Source organism: Montipora foliosa, chromosome 7 (genome assembly GCF_036669935.1).
Source record: "Montipora foliosa isolate CH-2021 chromosome 7, ASM3666993v2, whole genome shotgun sequence".
Lineage (NCBI taxonomy): Eukaryota > Metazoa > Cnidaria > Anthozoa > Scleractinia > Acroporidae > Montipora > Montipora foliosa.
The window spans coordinates 19,220,446-19,225,445 of record NC_090875.1 but is presented as its reverse complement, the minus strand read 5'-3'; positions in this window follow the sequence as shown (position 1 = coordinate 19,225,445).

The following is a 5,000-nucleotide window of genomic DNA, read 5'->3' as shown; positions in this document are numbered from 1 at the left end:
AGTGCAATTGCAGCAGAAAAGAGCACCAACAAATATGCTCCCCAATGTAATTTTAAAATGTTTTATACATAATTTAACGTCTTTTCACTGAAAGTTTCGCATCTGCCATCATCATAATGGGAAATCTCTACCTTTTTTCTTGTTGTGGTTCTTAACAGTGAAATAGCATTGAGAACACTAAGAAAACTTCCACCTGTTCTTATTTGCTTTATTTTACCCTCGGTTGAGTCTTGTTTATGAAAAAAGCTGAGTTCCGCGCGCGCAGAACCCCATGGGTAAGAAAATGAGGTACTATGTGCAAGAAAATTTGGTTTTGGTTTGCGTAATACCGTACGTACGTCCACCCCTCCTTGTATGCCAATGTGACCAGTATCACGAGACCATATCGCAGGCTCAAGTCTAGAACTCATCGAGGTCAGCTTTTTTTGAAGTTGACTGTTGACCAGGTACTGGGTTTTGATTGGATCGCAGGCTCAAGCCAAGTTACAAAAATTTGGTTTTATCAACGGAGTTGATAATGTAAATTGGCCACCGTACAGAGATTCTAAAAGCTGACGTTTCGAGCGTTAGCCCTTCGTCAAAGCGAATCGAGGAATTATGGGTTACGTGTAGTTTTTATAGTAGAGTAGGAGCTACGCTATTGGTGGTAACATGGCAACGTGAAAAATAGGAATATATTAGTTAAATGAAAAGCGTTCGTTAATACCGTGAGGATTAAGGGTGCCGATTTGGAAGATGAATTTTTGTTCCAGATTCTTGCGGCTTTCCGTCGTACCTAGATGTAGGGAAAGGCCGCAGATAGCCATGTGTTTTGTGGAGTGGTTAGGGAGATTAAAATGACTAGCGACTGGCTCTTAGAATCTCTGTACGGTAGCCAATTTACATTATCAACTCCGTTGATAAAACCAAATTTTTGTATACTACTTCCCCACCGACGCGGCACCACAGTTTTTTTAGAAACTGCCCCCTTCAAGCCAGGTTAACTTACTGTAAGAATGAATAATCCCGGAGCTCTGCTTTTAGGCTTGGCTAAATCTGTATATTAAAAATATGTCACCTACCGCGAAAACAAATATTTACGGTGACGATAAGTATTTACGGCTATGCAAATTTAATGTGACTACGTCAAATATGTGTCGTCACACAAATATACCTCGAACTGATGTAAATAAACATACATACCAGGATTTTTCTTTTTGCTAAAAAATCATGCATATCTTCATCGCGCGCAGTGAACAATGATACTATTTTTATCTTTCACGTTTTAGGACATTGGTGTCGCCATGGTTACTAACATAATTAGCCAATTACAAGACAGCTTACCAATTAAGTGTGCTGACACACCAGCACACTTAAATTGCACTATTTTGCTTTTTCGAAAATGAATAAAAAAAGGTGTGTTTTATGTGGAAATTTCATCAGTATCTATAAAATGAAAATAACATTACATGGCCGCTTCGCTCACTCGTGAGAGATACTTTCAGCACTCGAAGATAAAATTCATATCCCCGCGCGGCCATGTAATATACTCTATTTAAGAGAAATACATATACATGGCTATTGTGTCTACTGTCTCAATGGTCAGCGGAGTCAAAGTGATAAAGAAAACAAAAACAAAATGGCGGCAGATGTGGATCTCAAGGCATTTTTCTTCTCTGTTAAGCTCAACTAAATCTGCACTGCGAGATTCTGAATGTTTTGGAATACTTTGAGGGCCGATTAATTAAATGATTATGCTTACGTCGTTGGATCTGTGATTCTGCAGCGAACAACAGAAAGCAAGAGAGGATTAAATTCAGCTGTTGGATTTTCTGCGCAAAGTAAACACTCACTCTTTAACGAATGATATGATATATTGAAGTAAATCATATATTGAACTGCGGATATGCAATCAAGTGAAGCTATGAGACTCGCAGGTTGTGAACGCAATTTTAGCAGTTGCTGAGGGAGCCTAAAATGTACTGCCACAATGGTCCGCAGTGTGGATTAAACAACGAGGTTAATTTAACTGTGGCACTTTTGAGGTTGAAGCGGAATGAAATATGTAAATTATAGAGTGACAGTGGGACTGCGATGGCAGCCTTTTGAGGTTAAACGTAAGTGGACAGGTATTCTGTAATATATCCAAATTGGAACAAGACTAGACTTCAACGGGGTTTGAATCCATGATTTTGCGATGCCAGTGCGACGCTGTAGCCAACTGAGCTGAATATCCTGTAACTGGATTGGTAGGCAGAGCTCTCAAGTCTCACGCATTGAGCTTGAGACTCACGCAAACGAATTCAATCCTACGCTCTCACGCGGAAACTATCATTTCTCACGCATCTAAAATGTCTATTCTAAAAGGTTTTTATTCTTAGTAATTCTTGTCGGCCATTTTTGGAGCTGCCAAATGGAGTAAGATTGCTGGCTTTATAGGTCTGCACAACACGGGGTGTTCAATGGAGAGACTGGGCGAGACATTATAGGATAGTAACGTTTCACACTCAGATCGCAAAAAAAAAAAAAAACATTTTAGGCAACAATTATGTACAAACAAGAAGCTTCTCTAAAAATAATAACTAGACGCTTTGTGAGCGAAAAATGGGTTCCCTAAGGTAAGTGTTTGTTCTTCTCAAAACCTAGTTTTCATACTCATTCTCAAAGACCCTAATAAATTAACAGTCCAGAAACGAAACACTATTTATTGCTACCGCAGTGGGCGAGCCTAGAGCGAACGAACGAGGCAGCTCTCCGATCGGGAGAACCTAATTTTCTTCGAAACTCAAGGGATTGTGATCAAAGGCGCAAGGAGTTGTGGTTATGCGCAGAAGCGCGGTATTTATGTTTTTCATTTCGCTTCTCGTATCGTTTACACTGTCACGCAACAAGAAAATAAATTCGAAGTCGTCAAATGAAAAAGGCTAAGAACTTGGAATGTTGAAGGAAACAAATCTTTTAACTACTTCTCCAATTCTCAGGTCTGTGTGGTACACTGTTTCTGGGTTAATTTGTCAAAGCGTTTAACGCAACTTTATAGCGGCCGGTAATCAACGAAAACATCTGGAGATCATTTTGCAATGAAAGCGCTTACTTCTCACTCATGAGGTAAAGTACGTGAGTACTAACACATATCCTAATGTACTTAAAGGCTCAAACTGCTGAGATTCATCGGGATGGACATTTTTTTCCAACCAAATAGCGTTGTATCGTGGTGTCACGCAAGGTGACAATTCGGAAATTCAAAAGGCTGTATTTTCGAAACGAAAGACGTCACGGAAGTCGAAACTTTCAAAAGACCTTGCGATTTTGATTTTAGAATTTGATGATGTCACGGTGTCTCGAATGGGGTCCAGAAAGAGGTCCAGTTGAGGGCACGAGCCTTCCCCTGGGCAGCATTTCTTCAATTTAGGTAAACTAGTTTTTAGAATAATTAAAATTTTTAAATTTTGTCAAGAACGTAAATATTTACCTAAATGGGCAATAGATGAGCTTAAAGAAATATTGTGGGCTTCCCAAATTAACTTCATTTTACACTAGAATGACTAAATAAATATTTTTCTGACGTTAAAAACTGTGGCTACCTATCAATCATTTCCCAGAAAGAACACGGCTAAAACTCCTGTCATCTTTATCATGAAAACTGCACGCGTGTCAAATTTCAACCTTTGTATGAAAATTTGTTAAGCCCGAATATTACACAACCCGATGAATCCACAAAGGCCGAAAGATCTCACAAAAAAAAAAACTTTTCCAGCGAAAAATTTTATTGAAACTAACAACATATTTGCTATTAGAGGCAAAAAAATATTCCTATTAATTTTCATTCCGTGCGTGCAAGCAAGAATCATAATCAGCGCCAATAGCCCTATACGCAACTAAATAAATTTCTCACCCGAGTTCAGGATCAAACAATGACCTGTGACGTGTGTTTTGTACCTGCCAATTTCAAAACTATGTTAACTAAACAGTAAGCGACCAAAGTTTTAAGCCTTGATTTAAAAAAGACTCGTTTTTATTTTAACTGGAATTTTCCTATTTAATGGTCCGCCACTACTAACTTTAAGATCTTGGGAGAGCTGGATCGAGGAGAAAATGACGTCAAAGGTTCATAATTAATTTTTGGGCTTTCAGACGTATATAATATATAATAAGCTGCATTTTAAGCTAGTGAGTAAATGACGTCACTTTTTCCTGACTTCAACCCTCTGAGGTCCAATGGGTCAGTTGCCACGTGAGAAATGGCGGAGCATGAAAACAAAGTAAACAACCTTTGGATAAAAGTCAAAGCTCAAAAATTTGCCATTCAGGTGTTAAGCAAACACACTTTTAAAATCTGAAGAAAAAAAGGAAGTACGTTTTTGATCATTGTGTCACTTAAAGCTGGAACAATCTCTGAAACAGTTCAAACAGTTCCAAGAGATTTTCGTTTTTGTTGCCGTCTTAGATCTTACAGGTTCCTACAAAGAAAGATAAAGCGGCTGTCTTACCAACTACTCGGCAATTGCTGAAGTAAATTTAGAAACAGTGCATAGTCACGTGACGCTTGCGTGTAAGGCTCGTTTTCTTTTCACAAAGACTCGGGAAAAAACTTTCAAACGCAAAACAAAGAAAGGAAAACTTGGGCAAAGCAAAGCGGAACTTGTTTGGTCACTCCATGAGCATTCGTAATTGTAGAATAACAGCAAAGTAATATAACCCCTTCGTTGAAAAAAGATATCAATAATTTACTTGATCATAATGTCAAGTCAAAGTGTAGATTTTGTCAAGTTTAATTTCACATCGGCAGATGGCGGCTAGTTTATTTTGTGCACCCCTATCCGTCTGTCCCAAAATAAGTTTCAGGACCAAGTCACTCTTATAATCCCACTTAAAGCGCGCGCGAGTTCTCATTAAACATACAAGTTTGTAACGTAAAAGATACAGCATTCAGTGGGGGTTCAATACAGTTAGATAGTGCGAGACTGAACCCCTTAAGGGTTCTAGTTTTTAACCGATCCCACATTGAATCGTCAGCGGAA